General features: G+C 42.3%; 1 protein-coding gene across 1 annotated transcript in view; it reads left to right on the top strand.

Moving 5' to 3' along the window:
• The window catches only part of dab1a (DAB adaptor protein 1a), a 162,940-nt gene that overhangs the window by 1,576 nt on the left and 133,457 nt on the right, over nucleotides 1–27,907 (top strand). Inside the window, exons 2-3 of the mRNA XM_088313543.1 lie at nucleotides 2,579–2,736; nucleotides 27,581–27,684. The gene's annotated coding sequence lies outside the window, so the exon portion shown is untranslated. The remainder of the gene's footprint in view (nucleotides 1–2,578; nucleotides 2,737–27,580; nucleotides 27,685–27,907) is intronic.

Raw genomic sequence — 27,907 nt, 5'->3', positions numbered from 1 at the left:
TTTAATTAAACAGCTCAACTTGATCACAAGTGTAATGAGTAATCGAAATCCTTTGATCCTTCTCAATAAGTTGACGATCAACTTGAGAACAAGTTATCTTCTTTATTGCTTCATTCGGATTAAATACGCACATACTGCATTTTATTGGACTATAATATATTAAACGCAAACCGGGGACTGTGGCAAATCCTACTGCCGTGTCCAGCGCTAACATGCTAACAAACCACATCAACAAAGCTTGCAATTGAGTGCATCCTGTCTTTACTTCTCAGATACGTAAAGGTGAAAACCGCTCAACTGCAATTACATCTTTCTTTGAGGGTGGCAAAGAAATCGGGCCGCTGCAGCAATATCGAGACTGCGGATGGTGCAATGGCATAAACGCAGGGCATGCTAACATTAGCATGAGCGCCACTGCATCTGTCTGCATAAAAGTGGGGAGGACGCTGCTAATCTTTTATAGCCAGCCAGCGGCGGCTTGCAGCATGATCTGCGTGTGTGTGCGCGCATGTGTGTGTGTGTGTGTGTGTGTGTGTGTCGGCCTCCATTGACTGCTGCTAGCCAAGCTGGCATTCATTATCAAGCAGGTAATAACACAGAGCACTGGCTCTAACTCAAGCGGCCGAGGACTCATTAATATAAACAGGCCCCTAAACCCAAACTCAATTTACTTGAAAGCCTCTTTGGAGACGCTGCTTGAGTAAGTAAAGAGTGCGCGCGTGTGTGTGTGTGTGTTGTTTTTTTTCTCTGCCCCCCTCTCTGCTTCGACGCTAACTGAGTGCACTAAATGTATTTGTCTGTATTCTGCCAACATGTGCCGCACTACTATTGCAGTCGTTTAAAGCCTAAATTTACCGCAAGCTTTGATTTCGACGCACGTCAACATTTCAAAAATATCTTGTTCTTAAATATGGGCGCAGATGGCAAGGAGGGGCGGTCGGGATTTCAGGGGAATCTTGATTTTGTATTTTTTTTTTTTTAATTCAATTTAATTATTATTTTTTTACGTTAATTGTATTTTTATTCATTTTATTATTTTTGTTAACTAAATTTTAAATATTTTTAATGCAATTAGATATTTGAAAACAGTTTTATTGACTTCAAAAATAATTTTTCATACTTTACGAAGCCGAATTTAAATACTGTGCTGTATTAGCTGTACATCTTCTAGTACATCATCTCGGAACAAAACACCATGCTCAAGTTGGCACCGGGCCTTGCAAACCAACTCTGCTGGAGTGTCTTTTGAAAAATCTGTCCATAAAACCGTGGTGTAGATCCTTACATTTCTTTAGCTTTATGTACCCGAATGATGCACTCCTGACGATTACCACACACACGCGACGGCGTCCGAATTCATCCCTCCGCTTCATTTGAGTGGCTCACCATTTTATTTCCGAGAGGTTTGTCACTGGGAAGTAGAGTAGCGGCGGAAATCATTTGGTGGCGGTAATGACGTTTTAAGTGCGGCGTGCTGCAGTCTGGTGTGAAAATGAGATTGTGTTTCCTTGCCGATGACGTCCTAAGATGGTACTCATTTAGCCAAGCAGGGCTGTCGGGGTTTTTGTGCAGTGGCCATAGCAACGGCAGTGGAGTCGAAAGGATTTTTGTTGTGTGTCCTTGCAATGGGAAAGAAAAATTTTTTTTTTTTTTTTAACCACATTTAATATTCGCCCATCCATCCGTTTTCTATACATCGTTGCGGTCATGGCGAAGATAGCTAATTTCGTTGACTCTTGGCGAAGCGAGTGCCACCCAATCAAACAAGAAAGTCATGTGGACAACTTAATTGTGTTGTTCTTAGTGAATGTTTTTTTTTTCTCACAAAAATCAAATTATTGATTTTATTCCGGTTTTACCGCCTTTCCTATTAGAATCGTGTTTGTTTTTAGTTATTTTTTTTATTCTGGTGTTTTATTATTAGCATTATTAGCGTTTGAATTATTCTTATTAACAGTTTTCTTTATGAATAATTTGAAAATAAGAAATAAAAGTGAACATTTCCTGTCTCAATGCTGTTAAAAGTGAAGAAAATGTGCTAAAAACAGGAAGTTGAGGAACATGATTTGCCTTACGCGGGCCGCATAAAATGACATCACGGGCCAGATTTGGCCCCCGGGCCTTGGCTTATACACCTTTGGTGTAGTACTTCAAGCGTTAATGAATTAAAATGATGAAATGTTCAACAATGTATCACAAAATGACTGCAGCAAAAATATTTGTGACTTGGTAACGCCAAAAAAAAAAAAGTTTCCAATGTGAATAAATGACGGAACCAATCCAGTTCTGATGAGGACTGTCATCCGGTTTGTGCGCAGTATCTTGTGACTGTGACGCGAGTGGAAGGAGGAGATGCTGCTATTAGTTGGAACGTGGTACCAACGCGGGCAGGCTGGGAGGGGGCTGATATCGGAATGCTGAGCTCTGCAGCGGAGAGCGTCGAGCTAACCACTTGTGAGCTCCCCCCCCCCCCCCCCCGCACCCTGCATGCCGGTGCACTCGTCTCGCCTAAACACCCTCCCTCCTGCATCTGTCCGCCACCTCGGCAGCCGCCTTCAACTGCACTCGCTCTCCACAGGTTTTCGCTGGAGCGGCTCTGGATTTTTCCTGAGAGCATTCGCTGGTTTCTGGACAAAAAGGAAGGAAACGAGGGCTGGGGGGGGGCAAACGGAGGAAGAGGAGCGCCGAGGGTGGTGGCCGAGAGGAGGATCTGGGAGTGACCCCGCTGTCCATCAGGTGTGTGTTCAATTTGCTTCCGTTTGGCTTGGCTTGATTTGAAATGTGGGAATTGTGTTCGGAGATACATTTGCGTGTGCGTGTACACGCATGATTCAAGCTCATTTTACGAACAAATGGGTGCTCGGCGGTCGATTCAAGTTCAACAACATTTGGGACTTTTCAAAAGACTTTTTTTTTTTTTTTTGTTCTCACATATCGAACTAAAAAAAAAGTCCAGATTGTGAAAGGTAAAAGTGTCAACATCTCAGGATCATCCCTCAATTATCTTGTAATCTTCTTTACGGCCACTAGAGGGCGTCTGGGGATTGCTATGATGTGCCGTGATGCAGTAAAACGTTGGTTTGTCATCGCTGTTCTGTATTCAAGAGTTTCTTTTTAGTTTTGGCTCGGCGACGGCCACTTCAGCATTGGCCGTACGATTTTCCACAAACGATCTAAGAGCTTGACGACAGTGGATGGAATGTAAATATGAAAGAAGGTGCGAGGAGTGTTGTCGGCTCGCGCGTTTCTTCTTAATGGCTCGTCGTACGCCGGCAGGGGGGGCGGGCTGAAACCTTGTATCAATCACAGCACGACTGGGCGCTGGCTTGCCGCTCCCCTGGCAGCTTCTGCGTGTGTGTGTGTGTGTGTGTGTGAGTGTGGGAATACGTTCCATAGCAGCCGATAACATCATGTCACGCTGGTCCTGTAAGAACTCATTGCAGGTTTTCTTGTTGTCCATCTAAATCTCGACTCCCCTTCCAGCGCCTGCAGGCTGCCCGCTCATCATTTCTCAATCTCAATTGGCCACGGGATGCAGTCAACGGAGTGACTGTTCATCACCCCGCCTTAAGTATCTTGGAGCCATCTTTACTCGTGTCGCTCGAGACAAACGGAGGTGGTATGGGGCACACCAAACTTTTAGAACCGTACTGATTTTTAACATCTTAACTAAATGTGACTTACTTGGACTTGGCGTATGCACAGCCTCTCATCCCTCTGAGCCAAATACCTCTTGTAGTACCAAAACTGAGCAGTGAGGGGCAGCATTATGCCACAGGGTATTTAGAAGAAAGCCGATATAAAAGATGCTAAGCTAACCGTTAGCTTGTCCGGTAACATCCAAACTACATCGTGGTTGCAAATGCTCCAGTTTGATTTGACTCGAAAGCTGCCGGTGTGTCTCGTTTTGTACTTTTTAGAGCGGTTGGTACGGCAGCGCCCCCTGTTGATCAGCAGCGGCTTTGTTGCATGGCACTGTTTCTGTTCAGAAGTGAGATGAACTGCGTGTGGATCCAATCAGGTCGCAACTGTGACTCAGCCTAATCCACGCTGGTGCCTGTGTGACTCAGCAGTGTACACACACACACACACACACACACACACACACTTCGGATGTGGTGACGGATGCGCTCCAAATGAAATCTCCTCTCAGACCATCAGAGCATCAATCAAGTCCTGGCCAGTCTGTGGTGCGATACACGATGTCCCGGATGTGCTCAATTGGGTTTGGGTCTGGGAAACCGCCAGCCTAGTCCATAGCATCAATGACTTAAGGCCGAGTTTCGTCGAGCATCACATGGGACCCCGGGCCCGTTGACGAGGAGTCTGAGGATGAGTCTACCGACTTCCCATCTTCCTGTTTTCTTCGATCCCCTCCACGTCTCTCGGTCTAGTGAGCGTTCTCTTGCCACGGCGCGCATCGATGTGTTATCCCGGCTGAGCTGCTCTACCTGCTCAATTTCGGGGCGTTGCAGATGCTGATGGCACTGGGATGACCTCAAATCTGCTAGAAATTGGTCTGTGGCGACCATCTGTGGACGCTTTTAAGGGGCCGTCTTCGCTGGTGAAATAGATTCACAGTCACTAAGCCAGCTGGACAGGTTGATATCTTGGAAGTGTGCTTGACTTTGGGGTATGATTTTTAACTCTTTATGATTTTTGAGATTGTTACGGTGCCGAATCTTGACTGCTATTATTCGTGTTGACCCCCGAGTGGCTACTCGCTGGGATGTTCCACTTTGACCCCAACCTACAGTCCTCATCAAAGCGTACACGTCGCAGAAGTGTTCGAGAGTGCGCAAAAATTGCATAATTGCGATTAACGTCATCGATTTACGGCGCTGTGTCTTCAAGCATTGGGGCACGGGTTGTTGTTTGGCAATTTTTTAAGTTTTATTTAAACGTAGGGCTGGGCGATATGGCTAAAAAACGATATTGTGACGCATGTATGTCATATCGGTGGATATCGATATTTAGATTTTATTTAAAAATTTTTTACGATTGAAAATAAAAAATGAAAAGGGCTGAATTCTGATTTGTTTTATTTTAAAATTGATATCAATCACCCAACTATCGCGATAGATATCGATATTGAATTATCGTCACAGCCCTATTTAAACGTGAGTAAAGTAAAAAAATCGGGCTCGGCCTTGCGTCGATGAGAGATATGGCTCGATTATTTGTGCTATTTGCAGAGCAGAAGGTTGTCAAGTACGACAGCTACGTGAGCGCAAAATTTATAGGTGACTTTTAAAACATCGAAATTACAAACTGGTAATAATTTGATATTGAATTCCACCGAATGTCGTTTGTTTCCCGCTCTTTTGGTCGAATCCGCAATGACTCGTGGGTAATCTGCTTCGGCCGAGGAGCCAGTGACGCAAGCTCAGTGGAAGTAGTGTGGAGCCGAGGCGCAAAAAGGGGCGGGGCAACGGATCACTTCTGAGAATTGTCACGCCCTCAACCCCGCAGCCTCGGCGTCGGGCCCTCGACGTCCAGCAATACGGCCTCGTTGGCGGTCGCCGCCACTCGCCAACTCGCTGCTCGAGTGTCATCCGTTAAACCGAGAGGGGAAAATCCAATTACGCCCGCCTCGCATCGTCTACCTCCCGACGAAGCGGCGTTTTGATAACTTTGATCGCTCAAATCTGCTTCAATCACCGGACGCGCCCACAATGCTGCGGCTGCGGCGTGACGGCCACGCCGATGCGGGTCTTGGCTCCGTATATCCTGACGGGAGAATCCCATTATCTTTTTTTCCCGTGTGTCGCTGCCGCATCGCCTCGGCGGATGCCGCTTTGTAGACGCCATGTTTGAATGAGCAATTTAAATGCACATATTTCTTTTGTTGTGCCGCATGTTTTTGTGTGCCACCGTATTAATGCACATATTTATTGTGTTGTCCTCTTTGTGTCCTTTGAAAGGATCCTTGGGTGTGGTAAATAACGGTACAAAGTCAACGAAAATGAGGAGCGCCCCCCCCCCCCCCTTCTCCCTTCGCGGCTATAATGAGGGCTCATTTATCTCCATCTCGGCGCAATCTCATCATTTGGGATTGCAGCGGAATGAGGATGATTGCGTGTATTATATTTAGGCCATGGTCTTGTTGTGTGTGTGTGTGTGTGTGTGTGTGTGTGCTTGTTCGTGAAAATGGTTGTTTAAAGCTTACAAACAGTGCGCTTGTTGACGCACCTGTTGTATTTGATTAGGGAACAGATGAATCGGGTCAAACGTGATGGAAAAAGGAGTCGTGGTTTGCTCGTTTTGTACGTGATTAGTGTTGTGTAAACGGAATGGAATGAACGGGGAGAACGTGGGGCGTTGGGGAGACCAAAGGGCAGTTTGGGAGGCATTAAGGAGAGGAGTTCGGCTGTCTCTGCTACTGAAAATGGAATGCATGCTTATACTGTCTTTATGGGCGTTAGTTGATTTTTTTTTTTTTCCCTTCACACTTTGTTAGTCTAGTAGTAGTGAGAGGACGATTATCGTCCGGCCCGATTATCAGGGATCGCCCCTGATTTGGCATTTTGGCGAGGATCGGCATCTGCCTTTTTAATAATAAAAAGCTTGTTTATTTTTGGCTGCATCTCTCTCTCTCTCTCTCTCTCGCTCTCTCGAGGTGCTGGTGGCCCCGCCTGCAGAAGCAGATTGGCCCGCCCACAGCATCTGATTGGTTCCTCCAATGGGTAGCAGCCAATCAGCATTAAGCTGCCGGTTTGCTTTTTCCACCTCGAGTCACACGCGCACTCTTTGCCGAAATTTTAATAAATGTCAGTCTACTACAACTCACAACTGATAGCAAACTATTTGCCGTGGTAAACTTTAAAAGAGATGTTTGTCTTCATTGAACTATAAGACACAAAGGATTTCAGTCCTAGAAATTTGTCAAAGCAGCATACAATTGAAACTCACACATTCTAAGCTAAACGGTTAGCAGAACGCCGCCATTTTCTCAGCACTGGCTAAGGGTTAAGTAATGTTACGATAAGCCCCGCAACACCTTTGCGCCGTCCCGCCTCCATTCAAGAGCTTCTGAGAGCTCTCCGGGAAGCAATGCTTGGCCGTGAACTCGGCCAATCAGCGCAAGGAGTCGCTGACTGCTGCTTAACTCTGACAGGAAGTGGCATCACCTAATTTGGTCAAAGGCTTTTAGTCCTCTCTTCAGATGAAGAGGGTGATTATCCTCACCATGCGGTCCTCAGAGGAAGCCGGCAGATGCTGTAAGCATGTGTGCGTTCTGTATCATGTAGTTGGGCTTTCCGTTCTGCGTTGTGAAGGAATGGCTCAGAGTTTGCGAGTAGGGTTTTGAGTCGAGGTTAGGTTTTCAACGTACGGGTTTCAAGATAAGTTTTTGTATTGGTGGTTGTTCTGAAGTCAGGATTTGGGTTTCAAGGTTGGGGTCCAAACTGTTTCAAGTCAGAGTTAGGGTTTTTAGGGTTTACAGTTGGGTTTTGAGTCAGGGTTAGGGTTTCAAAGGGTAGGGTTTTCAAGTAGGTTTCAAGTACGGTTTTAGGTCTGGGTACAAGGTACAGTTTCAGGGTAAGGTGTCAGGTCAAGGTTAAGTGTTTCCACTTGTGCGTTCAAGTCAGGGTTTTCAAAATAAGGTTTCAATTTTTAGTTCGGGTTTCAAATTCACGTTGGGGTGACAAAGTATGGTTCAAGTTAGTGCGAGGTTTTCAAGTTTAGGCGTACTGTTTCAAGACGGGGTTAGAGTTTTGAGTCAGAGTTGAAAAAATTTTAGTTTTTCTAATTCTGGGCGGGAGTTTCAAAATGCGGCTCGGAGATTCATGTCACTGTTAGTCTTGTGTTGTGGTTGGAAGTAAAAAAAAAAATATTCCGAAGTGACTTGGTTATCGCACCTCGAAGGCAGAGCCATTTTTTGGTCATTTTTTTGCATTTTGGGGTATTTTCACTACAACTGCCATTGTCAAACAAAAAAAACTTTTTTTTTTACTTCAATATTGACTTATTCTATGCTCTAATTATAGGATATGAAATAATCCAATTAGATTTTTTTAATTTAAATATATACAGCATAGTTAGTTTTGCTAATTCCTGTTGTTATGGTCCATTGAGGGCATTAAAAAAAAACAAGCCTCATGTATCGATTGGTCTGATCACCCCTGAATATTTTAAATGGTTGGACGTAAAAAAAAAAACATTGAGAAATGACAAAGTTATCACACCTCAAAAGCAGAGCCATTTTTTGGATCTTTTTTATTTTGTGCAAGTTTTTTTTTTTAATTTGGACGCATCAGGGTTCAACTGTGCGTGTATATGGGTGTGTCTATTATTTTGTATTTTATTCCATTTTATTATATTACTGTCTTTGTGTCTGCGGGGATTATTTTTGCCCCCTGCATACACGTCCTCATGTGCTTAGAGATGCTTTGCAGGTGATTGTCAGCCGGCGATATTAGTGCGAGTGTAATAACTCTGATGTTTTGCCTCCAGAGAGTCACTCCTCTGCAACACAATGACTATCCCGACGCACGCACCATTTTTTCATTTCCTTCTGAGCGTCACAAGCGCGCTATTTGTCGCTGCGATGAATCCATTGGCCGTGGCGCCGAGGCTTCTTACAGTGAGGGGAATGATTGGGCTGCTTTTTATTGTTGTTGTTGATGGAGCCACTGCGGCGTCTCTTGTTTGTTTGTGTCTGAGATGCTTCGGACAAGTCATGAAATATTGCCCTGTGTCTGCGTTAGTCGTTATTGTAAATCAGATGCGTTCTGCCGTCACCCTCAAACCAAAGTATCCAAGTGCGGAATGGCGTGATTTGACCTCAGCTGGAGTTACGTTTTCAGCCAACATAAACGTATCCATACGAGTGATAGACTGATTATCGGCCGGGCGAGAATCGGGGCTGATTTTTGGCATTTTGCCGATTATCGGCATCGGCCTATTTTTAACTTTCAAGGCAGATAAATTAAACGCGGGTTTATTTTGGCTGGCTGCTGCACACTTCTCTCTCGCTGTCTCTCACTCTGCTGTGCTCGTGACCTTGCCTGCAGAAGCAGATTGTCCCACCCACAGATTGATTCCTTGTAGCGGCCAATGAGCAGTAAGCTGCCTGTTGGATTTTTCAGCTCGAGTCGCACACATTGATGAGACTTTTGAAACTAAGTTGTTTATTTTCTTAAATCACCAAAGTGCTTCAAGGCAATTCAACTAAATCAAGTTTTGCCGTTGCTGTTTTTCTAAATTTTGACGCCATTTTACCCCTTTCTTTCCACAAATGAATATCGGCTTCAAATATCGGTTATCGACCTCCTTGACTACTAATAATCGGTATCGATATCGGAAAAAACGCATGTCGGTCTATTTATTAGTATACAAACAAATTTAATATCAAACGTTCCATTTGTAAGACACTGCAATTTATCAAAGTCAAAACACAAGCTCCGACGACTTCTCTTTCGCCTCTCTGTGACTTCTCCGAGCTCTACTGTCAGGGTCAGGTAATGACACTGCACATGCTGGGTTAAATAAAGTTCGTGTGAAATGACATTTCAAATAAAGCCACAGAGCTGCAGCGGCAGCCTTGGTTGAAGGTGGGAAAGAGGGAGGGGGGGGTGAAGAATGAAGTCGGTGAGGGAAATGGAGCGAGGGGACGATATAGCTGAGGTGGTGGATCGATAATATGCCCTCTGATCCATAACATTAATGGGAGGGAATTCGTTATTACTGTTAAAAGGCGTTAGGTGGACGGGGGCGCGCGCACACACACGCGCGCACGCACACACACGGTCACAGGACGATACATGGCATCTGGGCAGCGAGCCAGAGAATATCCTCCTCTCCCCTCTTTTAACCTTGGGAAACTCTGCAGAGCTCCATCTCCGCCTTCCTCCTCGTCTGTCCATTTCATCTTCTGTCCTAATATCCTGATTGAAGCGCTCACCTCTCGCTGTCGTGGTTAATGAGCAGCAGAGGCCCGAGTGTGGCGCGCTGAAGCGTGGCCGAGACCCAGGGACACTCTTCTTTATCGGCCAAAGAAGCTCTGCGGAAAATATTCCTCAGGTCTCGGGTCATTGAGGAAATGGGCAGCGGGTGGATGAGTGATTAGAACTACCGATGGACCGATACCGATTATTAGTCGTCACGGAGACCGATAACCGATATCCATTTGTTGAAAAAAGGGTTAAATGGGGTCAAAGTTTTGACAAATAAAAACTCCAAAATACTCAATTTTACTGACTTTTGAGACAACACTCAACACGATTAGTTTTCGCTAGTAACCTGGCAACAGCGCCATGTTCAGCGAGCTTCCTGATTGGAAATAAATTATATACAGTATACTGTATTTTTCCGGTCTATAAGCCGCTACTTTTTCCCTAGATTTTGAACCATGTGGCTAATACAACGGTGCGGTTTTTCTGTGGCTTTTTCTTTCACCAATAGGGGGAGCTCTATAGTTCAGAAAATACGCTAAATAATTTTTTTTTTTCTTTTTTTTTTTTCTCTCTTGGGTCTGCTCTGTTTTAATTTGCAAAGTTGTCGCCTTGTTAAAAGACACTGTTTTAACAATATGTTTATGTACATCTACTGTGTTCAATGCATCATATTTTAGAGTAGAATTTAATCATCTGTCCAGAGAACATGCAAGTAGTTTCTCTTTTCCTTGTGCCATGAATGGCTGACTCACTTAAGTCAAAACATTTGAACGTCTGTGCCTCATCAGTCCTGAACACGAATCCAAAGTTGCATCACCGCAGTTTCTATTTGCGTCGCAGCAGCAGAAGGGCAGCAGTGTACACTGTGAATATAAATATGGACGGATGCGTGTTTGTGCAGCTGTGTGGACTCGTGTCACGTCGGCGTGTCTTTCATTGCCATGCAGCGCGACCGTTTTGTGCGCTTTGAATACGAAACGACCACAGTGGCCTCCTCTGCGCAGTGCATGCAAGTTGCTGGAACAACTGTCCTCAATCACCGGTACGGGGCTGCGCAGAGCGACTGGACAAAAGTGGGGATGGAACGATTCACTCAAGCCACGATTCCATTAGAATTTCGATTATTTATTTATTTATTTTTTTTTTTCCCAATTTCGATTTGATAAAAAAATTTTTTTAAGAATAACTAATTTTATAACAAAAACACACACACACATATATATATATATATATTTTTTTTAACATTACAATTAGTAACTTTATAGAACTAAACATTAAAATAAATAAAGGTAAAATATATTTGACTTATCATTTAATATCATTTCGTAATCAAAATTCTTTTCTTTTATTTTTTGTTTTTACTCCGGTAGCAGTTGAAATCGATTTTTAAATTTATTTCCGATTAATCGTTACATTTCTCGACGCGAGATTTTGTCAATTTGAAAGAGGTTTTATTTTGAAAATCAGATGCCTGTGCCTGTCCTTTGTTCACCTTGGTCACGTCATGTCGTGATATTTTATTGTATTTGCAAAATATGAAAATTATGAAAATATATTAAAAAGAAAACGGTCTATAGTTCTTTGAAGAGAAACAAACATAAACCACAAATTACAATAACCACATTCATTTGGTTGAGTTGTATTTTGTTTCTCTGACTGTCTTGCTGTTTTTGAAATGAATCTGCCAAACGGTTTTGGGAACGCTGCGCTAAAAGCAATTCAACCAATCACACATTAGGAATTGAGCTCAAAACGCATCACATCCCACCGGATAATTTCTGATCCGGCTCTTGTGTTGGATCTTCTTGACTTGCACTGGTCAGCGGTCGGACAGAAATAGTGTCGATCTATCACCGTCACACGGGCCCTTGGGTGCCGCCTTGTCATGTTGAGCCTGCTTTACAGAGAGAAAGATGGACTCCATTCTGTGTCCGGTGCCAACTCTTTGCCTTTATCGGTAAGCCACAGCAGAGCATAAAATGGAACGGAAAAAAAAAAAAAAAAGAGAGAGATGGCCCTCTGGACAGAGCGACCGGCAGATTGAGATGGTCTTGGCTGCACAGTCGGTCTGATAACAACCTTGGATGTCGCATTTCAGTTTTTTTCTTCTTGGGCGAGAAACAGAACAATTTCACAGCAATGTGTGTTTCTTTTTTTTTTTTTTTATAAGAACACACCAAAAACAATTTTTGGACATGTATGAACACACGTTACGTGTCAGCCCTTAGAAAATAGACAACTTAGTTTTAAAAGCTCCCAGGCTCAGCTGCATGTCGGTATTTCAATAAAACAAAAATTATCTTTAAGTTTATTATGGCAAATTCCTTTCGATTTGTTGTCAGTTGTAGTAGTCTGAAATTATTAAAATTTAAAATATAAAGTCTGTTGCCAGTTGCCTCCTGTCGTGAGAGAGTCGGAGAGAGGGCGAGGGAGAGGGAGGGAGGGAGGGGGAGGGAGAGAGGGAGAGCGAGGGAGGGAGGGAGGGAGGGAGGGAGGGCGAGAGAGGGAGAGAGAGGGAGAGGGAGAGAGAGAGAGAGAGGGAGGGAGCGAGAGAGAGAGGGAGAGAGAGAGGGAGAGAGGGGGAGAGAGAGAGGGGGAGAGAGAGAGAGAGAGAGAGAGAGAGAGAGAGAGAGAGAGAGAGAGAGAGAGAGAGAGAGAGAGAGAGAGAGAGAGAGAGAGAGAGAGAGAGAGAGAGAGAGAGAGAGAGAGAGAGCGAGAGAGAGAGAGAGAGAAAAAATGAATGAAAAAAAAAAAAAAGCCCGATGCAGATAATCGTCAACATGCCCAATATCGGCTCAGATAATTGGCACGGCCGATAGTCGGTCTATCACTCAATATTTAACATGTGGAATGCAAATGAGCATAAACACTCCGTTTAAGTACATTTAGTTTCTTTTTCTTTCTCGGTCAGATAAATCACAGCGTGCGCCGCAGTGAGAAAGGTGAAAATGTATTTTTCTGTAAACGTTTTTTTTTTATTAAACATTTTTGTCTCCCCGGCTTTTCGCTCATTTCATATCTGTGCCGCCCTGCCTCCTCTCCTCATATCTGTAGCGGCGCTCCGGACAGATGGACTGTTTTTTATTTTGCCCAGTTTTTCTGCCTGAACGGCGATACCGCAAAGTCCCATTCTGCTGCCTGATAAATCCAAAACATTTTTCTACACTTGCGATCAATGCTCGCGACCTTTTTTTTTTTTTCCTCTCCTCCTTCCTCTCGAGCACACATACAAATACGCCACACAGTCGTGAATCTTTACCACCTCAGGCTCCTCTTTTCTTTTTTTTTTTTTTTTAAAAGCCTGCTTCCAGTGGTCCACTCTTGCTTGGAGGGATTTGCATGTTATTAGCATCTCATTCCAGATTTAATAGCATGAACCCCATGCCCTCCAGACAATAAAGGGTTAAGATAGCGGAGAGGAGTCTGCTTTCCACCAGTGGTTACCGTACATCTTCCCTTGCACGTCGTGTGTGACAGGTCTGTTAATGAAGCAAATGGTGGCCCTCGCCGTATGGTTGTGCGACTCCCTCGTGTGTTTTCTGGAAATAAACATTTGATTTCGTTGGCTTTGGTCCAAAATGGGATGCAATATTAGGAAGAAATGAATATTTCAATGGCGTGTTTATCGATGGCCAGATTGCTTTTTATTCACCACGCCGGTTTGCTGACCTAAATGGCATTGGCGCCATCTAGTGGCATCTTGATTAGTGATCGACCGATGTACTTTTTTCCGATACCGATTATTAGTCATCATGGAGGCCGATAACCGATATTTGAAACAATCAGAGGCCGCTGTGGGCGGGACAATCTGCTTCTGCAGGCAGGGCCACCAGCACAGCAGAGAGAGAGAGAAAGTGAAAAGTGTGACAATACGAAATGTACGATCTTTAAGGCCGAGATGCCGCGTTTTACTGGTTATCGACGTAGCCAAAGCGGATTGGAAATTTTGCATGAAAACCAAAAAAACATCAACTGTGACAATTTACAGATCAAACCCTTCTTTTTAAAAATTGTTTAAAAAAAAAAAAAGCCTCTTTGTGCTGGATCTCATCAGGATTCTTGATCCGGGAAAGGAGGAGGCTTTTTCAATTAACCCCCCCCCCCCGCCTCCCAAACATATGAGTGCCGTTCACCCCCACATGTGCTTTGCTATAGCGTGAGGATAATTTTTAATTTCTAATTTCACACTTGTTAAGTTTCCATGTAAAAGGCAACATTTTAGAAGGCCGCCTGCGGGATGAATGTGTGTGTCTCACTGACACACTGATAACGTAATAGGTATTGAGCCTCCATACGAATAGTGTGGGGGTGGGGGGGGGGCGGAGTAAATGAAGATCCCTCACTAATTAAAAATCAAATAAAATGAATAAATCATCGGAACGCGTGCTTGTTCACTCCGTAACTTCATCTCCACTATCAACACAGGCTAAACTTGGCCCCTCCCCTACATATAAAGGTCATCTCTCAGTCGAGATGTATCACTTCAACATACTTCTTTGACACCAATTAGTGTACGCTTATTTGGACAGGACTTTGTGGGCAAAAAAAATGCTGTAATGTAGTTTGGTTAGGTGCCGCTGGGGGAAAAAAATGCGATTACAGATGTTCCTTGAGATACAACCTATAATAAAAAAAATATAAAAAAAAAAATATCTAATAGAAATGCCAACAATCCGCCGCACCCCGTAAGAGAATTATTTTGTGCCACATTTTTTAAAAATATAAATTCTATGGACATTGTGCTATCCGACTCGGCAAACTGCAGAAATATTTGTCATTCCTCTCAGATGATAAAGAATATATAACTGTTTATATTGTCTGTCTACATGTGTTGCGTGCCATTTTTGTTTTCAAATATCTCTCGCTAAAAGGGATAAGTTGGTTTGCGATTGTGTTTTTTTGGGGCCAAATCTGTTGGGTGGGTTACCGAATAAATCACAGTCCAGTTGCGTTGCTTTGTCGCCACTTGTTGTTGTTGTTTATGGTCTTGGGCCTCCGCTCTGCTGAGAGCTTCTCTCATGATTACACCCGCCCCCCCCCCCCCTTCTCCTCGTCGTCGTCGTCTCGGTTGCGCTAATTTATGTGTTGTTGTTGAAGCTGCCGCGCTGATAGGCCCAGAGATGGCATTTAGCTAAAGAGCAGAGAGGCCGTTAGCTTCAACATTCATCTAATCAATCTCGCTAATGAAAGCGCCATCCACTCTGCAGCCTCCGTTTCCCCTCGTGAGTCTCGCCCTGCCCTCTAGCCTTTCATTTGCTCTCCTTTTTTTTTTTCTTTTTTTAACCTCTTAACAGTGCTGCTTTTTCATACGGGGGGGGGGGGGGGGCAAATGGTGCGTCATTTAGCCTATGCTGAGCTTGTGTCTTCTTACTGCTGTTTGTGTTTGGTTTTCTCAAGATGAACATGAATTCATCGTCGTCCTCGTGAGCCGACTGTTGTAGTACCGAGACTGGCCTGTGAGAGGCAGCGCGGTCCCTCGGGGCATCCAGACCGCTATGGCGCCTTTGAAGGAATATTTGTCACACTGACAAATCATGGAAATTGAATTAATAATTAATTAATTCCTAATAAATGTATTTTATTTTATTTTTTGTAATTTTTGTTACCGATTTAGCCGATCACCTTTGCAAAATTTTAAAAAACTGTTTAAATGTAATTTTGTGACTTTTTAAAAAAAAATCTTTTCTTTTCTTTTTTTTTTTTTATGTTTCGTAACATATACGCACTTAAGAGGGTAGTTAGTGTCTGGTCCAGGTTTTTTTTTTTTTTTTTGTTTTGTTTTGTAAAATATACGCACTTAAGAGGGTAGTTAGTGTCTGGTCCAGGTTTTTTTTTGTTTTTTTTTGTTTTGTAAAATATACGCACTTCAGAGGGATTTTAGTGTCTGGTCCGGGAGGCAACTGTCTTCACGTCCAGTATAACGCAATTTTGCGCTGTACATTTAAAGGGGAGGTTTTTCGTTTTCAAAGTGCCAGGTAGCCTCACGTCAATTCCACACGCCACTTCTCTGACTTCACTTCACTTCTGACGAAAGCCCAGTGCTGAGGGGGGCGCGTGTGTGACTCTAAGGAACATGCTTTTGTTCCCCACCGTACTACAAAAGCGTGTAATTGCACATCCACTCCACTAGTTGGCAGCGGCGCTCTCCTTGCCCATTGTACGCAGCGAGCATTAACTCTATGATGTTGTTTTCTTCTTGCTAGGGAGGGGGGAGGGGGGCGTAACAGAAAATAATTGAGAAGCACTGTCAAAGCCACACCCCCTCAAGAATTTGAAAACCCATACCAGAGAGTGAGCAAAATAGTGAGGAAAAAGTTGATTAATGCTGCGCCTTTGTGTAAAAGTCTTCCCCGCAGCAAGGTTGCCGCTCGCCTCCATCAGGAAATATCTGTCCTTGTGCTCTGCTCGGAGCTTTGCGTTTATCTCTCTCACACGAGCGCACGCACACTTAGAGCCAGACAAAAGGCGCATTTGACAAATAAACTTTGTGAAAGCAGCTCTCCGCTGAGGACAGTGGCTGTGACTTGAGAATATCAAGCAGATGGATGGGATGGAGCGTTTGTGTGTGTGTGTGTGTCTCCATCATGGCAAGTGCATGCCTGTGTGTGTTTGATGACTTCAGGGACAGGAAACGTGACCCGCACTTGTGTCTCCTGGCCACGCAAACTGATTGTCAAGTAGCGGAAGCAAAAGGACTCGGCATTGTTGGCCACACAATGCGGGAGTATGTCGACACAAAGGCGCCGCAGTGGAACGTACCAATTTGGAGTTCAATTAACATTTTCATGACGCGTTTGTTGTCAGGAGGGGGACCATTGCATAAAGGAGATGGTAACGCAATCATTTTGTATTCAAAATACCGTGAAGCACATTTTAGTCAATCACGATGTTGACCATTAGGCTTTTTTTTTTTGCAGCTAAGCGACGCATGCGGCATGACGCCTTTTTGTAGTTCCAATCAGTTGGCTTGCCAAGCGTAAAAATCTGAGAAATTGACGGGGGATTATTTAGTTTAGTAACACTACGATGTTGCCAACATGAAGTGGAGTGTAGGAAGTGGCCGTCTCGTAATCCTAAAGTCGCCGCCTCCTGCCGCAAATGAATTTTGTATGCGGGTTATTTAAATTTGACTCGTTGTGCGTTTTCAAGTGGCGTCATTTTGTGCGTCTGTGTTGCAAAATAGTGTTTGGTGGTATTTATTTATATTCATAGTTATATTTTTATAGATTTTTAAAAAAATATTTATGTAGTTTATTGCATATATTATGTAGTTTATTTTATTTAATTAATCTATATATATATATATATATATATATATATATATATATATATATATATATATATATATATATACAGTTTTTTTTTTTTTTTAGATTTTTATTGATTATATTTCTGAGTTTTAGAATTCAAAGGTTTTGTTGACACCACCACACAATTTCCACATGAATTTGAATATTTGTAACATTTTTTTGTGTCACGGGTGGGGTTGTATTCAGTTTATTTTCCACCATTCCTTCCCCATTTCTGACAAAAAAAAAAGAAATTTAAGTAAATTATGTTAGTGTCCCGTTAAGGATTTCTTTATTTTTTTTTTTTAAAGTTTTTTTTTCTTTTTTTGAATATATAAAGTGTGCGAGTGTGCATTCATATGCGAGTGTGTGCGTTTTGAGACTTTGTAATGGCGTGAGTGCGTTTTTGTGCGTATGCCACTCTTTGCGCGTGCGTGTCCGTGCGCGAGCGCTCGCTTGGTGTCTACGTGTGATGAAGCTGCATAAACACGCGCAGTGCTGCATACTGATCGGAGACAATAAAACCTCCATTAAAGATTTATTCCGGAGAGGCGAGGAAGGGGAGGCGTGCTTAGGTTTATGTCACCGAGTGGATTACGCCAAAGACCCCCCCCCCCCCCCCCCACCCGCCATCATGGTGGTGGATGGCTGAGTGGTCGGCGGAATGCGGCATTTTAATCGCCCCCATCACCTCCAGCGACCATAGCAGACAATGGCTCCTTGAGCATACGCTCTTCCTCGCGAGTGTCCCGTCTGCGGCTAACCGGCTAGCCGCCGCTTTAATTATAGATCCCCATCTGTGTCGTAGCACAACAAGCCCGAGGCCCGCTCTGTCAAAATGTCACCTGAACCGGGCTGCGCCACAGGCGAGACACACCCGGGTGGCTTTTTAGTTAATATCTACAATGAGACGCTGGAGGAATAGAAGCAAGGGTGGAGGAGGTGGAGGAGGGGAGGGGGTGAGGGGGGGGGTAATCTAATTCACCCTCCCTCCCCTCCTTGTCCAATGAAGTGTGCTGTCAGCTTTATCGCAAGAGCTACACAAGCAGCCCCGTCTCGGGCTCGCGACGCCTTCTCTTTGCCTTCGTCCTGATTGAGATTCCGAGTTGATGCCGATGACTTTTGAGCGCTGCGTTTTGCTTTCCTCCACTCGCTCGCCGTGTGCTAAACGGCGAGGAACAAGGCCGGCGGTTGGGAATAGGATTGGTTCTGAAGGGGGTGGAGGTGTGTGTGTGTGTGTGTGTGTGTGTGTGTGGGCGGCATAAGACGTGAAGGTCTCGCAAAACTAAATGAAACCCAATCAGTGTCTCAGACGAGGAGAAAAGCAAGTCCCGAATGGATGGAAATGGCTATTGATGATACGGGGAGGAAGCATACTGAAGCTGCCGGTGCGTTCGAGACCGCTGGGAAATATCAGACTTCAAACCATTATAGTTAAACGTGACTGACAATCAGGATATGCTTCTGTGACCCCTCCCGCCCCCCTTTCGATCCCTGAGGTATTTTGACTAAACCACCTTTTAAAGGGGAAGTCAACCCGACGATTTCCGTCACGATAATATCTTTTATGCACCTCCACTCGTCTAAACACAGAAATTTGGTGAATATTTGTTTGTAATCTATGACTTATGCAGCTGAATTTCCACATTTTTTGCCATCTCACGGGACGGCCATTTTGCAGCTCTTTGTCGACCGACAATGACAATGACCGATTACGGCTCACCTGATTTCTGAAGCTGAGCCTTGATTGGTTGGTACCTGATCCCCGAACAACCGTGATGTCGTTTTCAGTTGACAGCAAGAAACAAAATGTCACAGTTTTCCTCGCGCTATGGGGTTCACCTTGTCTTTATTCCCCCCCCCCCCCAGTTATATTTATTTATTTTTTTTAGACAATTTCTAATAAATAAATAAATACATAAATTATAAAACTAATATTTGATTGACACTGTCTCAAAGTAATTATTTAGCATTTTTTTATGTATTTATTTTTTTATTTTTTTTTTATAAAAGAAAAACTTTCTACCTACCCTGTCCGACACAACAGAAGGAGCAGCACAATCTTTCGACTGAAGCAAAAAATGGACCAGAAGTTAAGTCTTTATTTTCTAAATATTTGCCACTTTTTTTTTTTTTTTCCTCACAACCATATTAAAAAGAAGGCAAACTAAAATAGCCATGTGACACGTCTGCTCAGAACCCAAGAATCCTAATGAGTTAACGCCGCATAACTAAAGTGCTCCGCTTCATCAAGACGCACTCCTTGAATGGTCGGAATTTCACGAACATTCATGTATTATTCACCGGCAAATTATGTCATAGCACCCCATTTCACAATCATCTTTCATCCTTGCCCGTGCCATGAACGCCTCTCCAAACTCTTGAGGACTTCAGTGAAGCCCTTTTCCAAGGCTGCAGAATCACTCTTTGATTTGACGTTAAATGTAAAGGAAAAATAACTATGCCAAAAAAAAAAATGAATAAAATGAGCCAGTCGTGCAAATTCGCCAACAACGCAAGCCAAGGTGTAATCAAAAACAGACTTGTGTGGTTTCGCTCCATCATCAAGCTGTTGGCGAATATTGTCGTAATGATAATTATGTTTGATTTCTGAAGACCCCCGCCCCCCTCGCTCACTTGTGTGTTTTTCCTAGCGGCTCTGCCTTGTTGCGTTTCTGGACCTTCTGCGTTCTAATTAGAAAAGTTAACTTGGGTGACTTCATGGAGGGATTTTCTTTGCCGCCGCACCAAGCAAGATTAGCCAACTCAGGCAATAATAAATACTAATTGAATAATTAACATTTTATAGTGTTTACAAAATTGCTCCGGCGGACACGAGTGGAAGAAAAAACGGGTAGAAAAAGAAACAAAACACCAGAGGAAGTCTATTAAACGTGTTATTTAGCAACAACTACCTTGTTTTTATTTTTTTCCCCCGAAATATGTTTAAAGTGCCTGTTTGAAGTTTTAAAATTCAATTGGATACACTCCCACTGCTGACCGAAGGGAACATTTTTCACTAGCACGATATGCAATTTAAAAATAAATAAAATATACAACTATTATTTGATTGACACTGTCTCAAAGTAATTATTTAGCAATGTTTTTTATTTATTTATTTATTTTAATTTTTTTTTAAAAGTCCGCGTCATACTGAAGAAAAATCAACAGAAAAGCCGCATTGCTGTATTAGCCGCATGGTTCAAAATCAAGGAGAAATGTAGCGGCTTATAGTCCGGGAAGTGAATAATTTTTTTACAAATTCCCCCAAAAGCCAAAGCACACGTCATGTTCTGAACGCACTCTTTCATTTCAAAACAATTCCTCGCTTCCCTCGCTCGCGGCATCCCGAAGTGGCGACTTGATGCTCGTCTGTCTATGCCGCCTCCTCCTCCTCCTTTTCATCTTCTTCGTCTGCTTTTGTCACTCACGCTGACTGTCTGAGGTGACGATTGCGGCCTGCCAGCAGCTGACTTTGTGAACTGCAACCAGCTTTGCGACTTCTCCTCTTATCTTTGGTGATTAGTTTATCGGCGTAACTATCCGCTTTTGGCGGCCCGGCGGCTCCTTGCTCCCCGCCCTCCGCTGCCAAGAAAGATAACACGGTCTCGCTTGCTTCTAATTGAATTGACGTCAATTGCCCCGCGTTGGAATCGTGACTCCTCACCCCTCGTGGCATACGATCATGGTCTCCTTTTTCATCCTCTAAAACTAAAAATTTACGTGCACGTAAATGCATTTAAAATGCATTTAAGAGCGGTAGGGTATTTACACTGATTTAAATTGGCTAAAATAAATAATTGAATGAATAAATCAATCAATCAATCAATAAATAAATTAAATAAATAAATAGATAAATAAATAAATAAATATAAATAAATAGATAAATAGATAAATAGATAAATAGATAAATAGATAAATAGATAAATAAATAAATAAATAGATAAATAAATAAATAAATAAATAAATAGATAAATAAATAAATAAATAAATAAATAAATATAAATCTATAGATAAATAAATAAATAAATAAATATAAATATATTGATAAATAGATAAATAAATAAATAGATAAATAAATAAATAAATAAAATAAATGTGACCATATTTGGGCATACGAGGTTTCCACCAGACAACAAAGATATGTTGATGTGCATTATTCGTGTTAAAATCATTAAATCTTACTTCTATTCCACTTTAAATATTTTTTAAATATTTTTTTTTTATTTCCTGTCTCTTCATCGAGCCCACCACCCCCGTGATAGCATCCTCATCTTTGGTCATAATAAACTGTGTGTGTTTCTGGGGGGGGGGGGGGTTAAACCTGGTCTTTGCATGGGGAGCTGCAGGGTCAGGCTTAAATTTAATGGCTGGACTGAGGCTAAATGAGCTGAATTAATAGGGTCTGCTCCGAGCACTTACACGCCTCCTGAACACACATTGTGTCTTTGTTCGTATGTGTGTGCGTACGTGCGCGTGCGTGCGTGTGTCTTTATTAATTGGGTTATACTTCAGCCACTTCATCCCCCTCATATGTGTGTATGTAGGTTTGTAGGACACGGAAATGGTGTCACTCCCTCTCGTAACGTGAAGGCAAATTAGTCTTTAAAAAAAAAAAAAAAAAAGTACAAATTTTTCTTTATTTTTTGAAACATCCCCTCATTTTTATTTATTTTTTTTATTGGTGTTTTGTCTTTGAGCGCTTATCCTATTTTTTGCAGCCCCGAGCAGAATATCAATGACATGCATGTCCCAAGGAGATGCTTTATGCGCATGTGTGTGTGTGTGTGTGTGCACCAGGCTAAATGTTGGCTTAGATTTAAAGGGCAATTCCCTCGAGTGTTCATTGAACCAGCCTGGTCCACGCGCGCACACACACACGCGCACGTTACCCTCCTTCCTTCCTCCATCTTAGCCTGAGCTCATTAACCCCCACTTTCGCTGTTGACTACCTTCTGACAAACTGGTGTCGACATACACGTCTCTCCTGTCATGTAAACCGCCCCACACCCCTCCGCCTCCATTTGTTTCCCACCCAACACACACACACACGCACAATCGCACACCGACACACACCGCTCTGGACTGGCCGCTGTCAGCAGCAGGGGTCTGGCTCCCTGCGAATAAGGTCAATCATTCCAACATGAACGGGTGCAACCTTGCAAGAACGGCCGACGTGTGTGCGAGGGGGTGTGTCTGCGTGTGTGTGTGTGTTTCCATTGTCACTCGTTTAGCCCGTTTTTTAGCTCTCGGGTCGAACGCATTCGGTTCCAGGATGCCGTTTGGATTCCGAGTCAGTTTTTCCGGTGCTGTCATAAAAGCGTTATTGTCTGTGCAAGCATTGTTTTAATATTTTTAGCCTCGAGTAACATTTGAACACAAAAAGTTTTGACTGACAAAATGGAAAAAGAATTAAGATAAGATAAGATTCCCTTTATTAGTCCCACAATGGGGAAATTCGAGATTCGAACCCAGGCCTCCTGGGGAGACTGGGACCGAAACGCGGCGCCTTAGACCACTCGGCCATCCTGGGTCTCTCGATTGGAGTTTGTGAACCTTCACCGGTGTCGTCATTCGATTTAATGACGATTATTTTTATTAAATTATCCGAATTTATCACTTGCTTGGTTCCGTCTTACGCTGGTTTTGTTTCTATTAATTAATCTATTAATTATTATTGTTTCTGTCCAAATTAATGCGTTAATTCAAGATTAATAAAAAAAAAAAAAAGAAATTCACGTGATTAAATATTTGAACTCCATTAACTTTATTTCCTTCAAAAACAAATTCCAAGACTGTATCAAATTAGCTTCAATCGGGCAGCGCGTTTTGACGCATAATCCAGACGTCAGAGGTTTTCATCCAGCGGCGCAAACGTAAACAAAGCGCTGACTCACCCAAAATGCACGTTTGGACCCAAGCGCGCGTCTTCCACCTGAGTGTTCGCTCAGGAAGCTGCAAATCTGCCACCGCCGCATTTGTGAGAAGCTCATCGGAAGTCCACGTGCAGCGAGTAGCGGGCTGTGTTTTCTCAGCAATATATGGTCTGATGAAGGCAAATTAATGAGACCCAGCAGAGATGCCAAAGTCGGCTTTATTTTTTTTTTTACCTCCCTTCAATGTCTCTCGCTTCATCCCTCCATCATCCATCGCTTCACACTGACTGCATCTCCACTGGAAAAACTTTGAAAGTTGGACAGAAAACGTGACACTAAATTGTGAGAGCACTTCTCCTTTGCCGAGGTAATCAAGTCAAGATAATGATTAGACAGCCTGGTTATTGCACAGGTGTGCCTCGGGCTGCCCCAGAATAAAAAGGCGACTTTGAAATGTGCATTTACTGAATGGGGGGTGTTGAGAGTGCTTTTTTTTTTCCAGTTTTCAAAGGACCAAAATGTAAAATGAATGAATGAATAAACTTAATAACAAGCGTTCGTGTTAGTTTTGTCCTCACTGGTTTCCCGTCACAGCATTTGTTTTGGCCAGTGGTGTCAAACATAGGGCCCGCGGGCCGTATTAGGCCCACACATGGGTGTAATCTGGCCCGCGAGAAAATTTGAAAATGTGAGAAAATGAATTAATTCAGCCGCATATTTTGATTGGGACATTTTCCCGCCACTTTATGTTTGAGCTTTATCGTATTTATCGATTGATTGATTGTTAGTTATTGCATTCGTATTGATGCCGATTGCTTGTCGTTATAGATCATAATTTTACTGGAGCGACCCACTTGGTAGTCGATTTTTTTTTTCCCTCCGTGCGGCCCCTGAGCTAAAATGAGTTTGACACCCCTGCTGTAGGTAGTGATTTTATTCAAACAACTGACAGCACCTACAAAACAAACATGAGGATGAGCGCTAATATGTACCGTAGAGTCGTGATTATTGCTGTCGAAGTTGTACGGTAGTTTGTGTTAGTGTGTGTGTGAGTGAGAGAGAGCGACAGTCAGAAAGAGAGAGTAGGAGAAGGAGGAGATTTCTAACTGGCCTACATATGCCAACTGGCAGCAGGAGATTCCAGCAATCACACTGTCTGCTTTTCTCAGACACCCCCGGTCCCGGCAGACGGCCGGGTGTGCGTATGTGGAATTTTCAAATGATACTGGATTTGGTTTAGTGCTCAAATTGTGTTTATTAGGCGTGACATTGTGAGTATTTTGCCATCATAGAAGCTGTATTAACTGTACAAGGGCAAGTATTATGCAAGATTTGAACGTTCTTCACCTGGTATGTATATATATATATATATATATATATATATATATATATATATATATATATTTATTTATATATTTATTTATATATTTATATTTATATATTTATATTTATATATATTTATTTTTAGCTATAACTATGAAGGAAACCGAAGCAGCTATAACTTTGCCCTGAATGGAAATCAGACTGCAACTATATCGGAACACAAGATTTCTCAAAATGTACCCATCAATCCAAGCAATGTTTTTCGTCATATAAATGTGTGTGCGTGTGCATGTGCGCACGTCACTAGCATTTAGGACATGACATCTGGTGGCTCTCGCTAAACAAACACCAAGGGGTTTTTTTCTTTTGTTAGTAAGTTGCATCTGCCTCACAAAATTGCTCAAATTAGTCTTTTTTTTTTCTTTTTTTTTTTTAAACATAATTTTTTGGTCCACCCCAATCAAAGCTGGCAGCTGGCACTTCCTCTGTGGAGTTTGCTATAAAAGCTTTGGATTAAAAAAGACAGTCCCTAATTAAGGACCTTCCACTTCAGGCGGCATTAAGGCAGTAAGCGGTCGGCTGTTTATAAAAAAAAAAAAAAAAAAAAACAACAACAAAAAAAAACTCAACCTCAGTCTGTCTAGGAATAAAATGAATCAATATATTGTATAAAATATGTGCAGATAAATTTGTCAAAGTTTGTCTTTATTATTTTAAAAATAATATAGAAATATTTATTAAATATTGATTTATTTATGTATTTATTTTTAAACCCAGCCCAAGCCATTAGTTTATTTTTTTCGTTCACCGCTTAGCCCAGTTGAACTCCGTTGCGTTCCAAAACCGCCGCACCTTATTTTAGTAAATCACTTAATCAGCCTTAAAGATGACAACATTATACTAAAAGACAATTTCAAAAGGCCTATAATTTTTGACAGTTGGCCACTGCTTAAGATTTAGTGCATCCAAAAAAAAAAAAGACCATCAGGACACATTTATGAGACTATTACACCCGCGCTTTTAATTTGACAGACAAACTGAAAACATCTTAAAGAGTCTGTTTAAAAGTGCGTGTGTGTGTGTGTGTGTGTGTGTGTGTGCTCATGCGCTGGCAAAAATTGAATTGTAATTGACAGCAGAGCTCAAGAGATTACGCTTCCATCTAATCAGATTTTGATTTATACTGTCTCGCTATAGCAGCATCACTTACTGGAGCCACGTGGGCGTCTTTTTCATTTCTTGTGAGAAAAATTGCAGTGCAAGGTTGCGGCTTGTCTTTATTTATTTATTTATTTAAAAAAATTTTTTTCAATTAAACCAGGCGTGGGCAAACGTTTTGATTTGAACAATTTTGACAGAGCAGACCAGAAGCAGATGGATGGAGTCTTTTGGTCACCTGGCCTCATTAAAAATACATTTAATTTGAAATCAAAGTGAACAAAAGCATTACAACAATATATATGTCTTTGAAAAACCACAGTATTTAGAAACCAAAACATGAACAAGGTTTATTCATTTAATTTCTTTCATGTTCGTCGGGCCGGATTAAAACCTTTAACGGGCCGCGTGTGGCCCCCGGGCTGTAGTTTGCCCACCGCTGAATTAAATTCATTCATAAATTGGGACTAGAGCTAATATTCCCTGTGCTTGCTTTTCGAATGCTTTTCGCTATTTGTTTTCTGTGATTACAATTATTTGTGAAGCGAGTTCATGACGACAAGTTACTCCAATAGGCCATCTAATGTTGCCATGGCGACGCCAGAGATGCCATTGTGGCTTCCTAATGAATATGAGGCTGTTATTTTACTGTTGAATGGCTTCATATTGAACCAAAGCGGTTTGTAGACTGGGATTTATTACCATCCTTCGTTTTTTTTTTTTTTTTTTTTTGGTCTCTCTGTTGTTTGTTATTGTGTACGTTTTCGTTGCGTTTCATACCCAGTGACACGTTGGTTTGAGATATTCGCTGCATACAAATGCGTGTTCATTAGCGTGCTCTCCTGCACGACGAGCATCGATCCGCATCGGACTCTTAGTGCGCTTGTGTGTGTTTTGTGTGCATGTGTGGTTATTGATCTGCGGAGGCTCCCCACTCGTGTTTATTCCGGCAGCATGTGTTAAGTAATCCCGCTCTGCCTCTTCTCCGATGTCCCTCTTGGACAATTTGTCTCGGTTAGAAGCGAAGGCGCTCGTAAACGGCAGCCGTGGTCAGTGCGCATCTACTGACTGGCTATATGCACAATCGAACGCTTAAGTCGGTTTGTGCATGGGCCAACCTTCGATTGCAAATATTTGGAGTCATTTTGGTTTTTGATGATGACACCGTTAGCTTGTTGCTCTGACTGAACGACGGTGTGTGCTTTGACAAGCAATACGTTTACATAAATAGATTTTTACGAAAATTAATTTTGGACAAAAGTGGTGATGCAAAAAAGTAGTTGGAGTAGTAGTGTGGGGAAAAAAGTAGGATTACAAACATGAGTTTTTTTTGTTGTTTTTTTTTAAAGTAGTTTGAATTTTATGGCAAAAAAAGTAGTCATAAATTTGTATTTTTTTTCCATTTTACTATAAATACATAATTGTATGGAGAGAAGTTATATTATATATTTGCAATGAAATCATCATTTAGTACACAGGTGTCAAAGTCGAGGCCCGGGGGCCAGATCCGGCCCGCGACCTCATTTTATGTGGCCCGCGAAGTGCGTCAACTTCCTGTCTCGAGCACATTTTCTTCACTTTTAACAACATTGAGCTGTGAGATGTTGCCATTTATTTGTTTAGCAGTCCTCCATTTTTTCAAATAAATTGAAGAATTCTTGAGCAAACATTTACTGACTGGCTTCTGATTTCAAAACTGGCTTTCCATCAATTTGTGGTGTGTATGTGATAATATGGGTTCACAGTCACAAAAATGAGTTTGACACCCCTGATTTAGTCGTAGTTGTGAAAGCAGTGAAATTACAGCGAGAAAGTGAATTCATCACAATGAGGTTGTATATAACAAAAAATAACAGAAAAAAATAAAAATTCACTATAAAATGAAAAATGTCATTTTATTATCCTCAAGTCAACTAGAGCTGAATTTATTGATTTATTTTGAAAGATAATTAAAGCTGTCATTAATTAACAACCGGAATTGTCATTTTAATGCGTTATGACTTTATTGTAATTCTTTTTTTTTTTGTTTTCCTTCCAGCGAGTGTTGATGATGGCTTCCAACCCAACTGCAGAGGAACCCAGGAAAATATCGATTCCCGTCTAATCCATGAAACAAGTGTCCTGTTTGCTGAAATTGATCAGGTAACTAAGAGGAAAGTCAACACCACTTTTAAATGCCCGGCACACGAACAACTGGTTCCGTCCATATGGTGTGTTAGATGGCCATGGCTTGAAATTAGGTTTTGCTCGCTGCATATTGTGCGCAGCGAGCTTCGGACGCGGTCACCAACCACTCTCCGACGCAATTATAAATAACAGCATTTTTGTTGCAAAACAAACCGACACCATAGAGCGAACTCGCTGC

Source organism: Idiotropiscis lumnitzeri, chromosome 13 (genome assembly GCF_059441095.1).
Source record: "Idiotropiscis lumnitzeri isolate Australia: NSW breed Sydney's pygmy pipehorse chromosome 13, RoL_Ilum_1.0, whole genome shotgun sequence".
Lineage (NCBI taxonomy): Eukaryota > Metazoa > Chordata > Actinopteri > Syngnathiformes > Syngnathidae > Idiotropiscis > Idiotropiscis lumnitzeri.
This window is presented reverse-complemented; position numbering and strand designations above follow the sequence as displayed.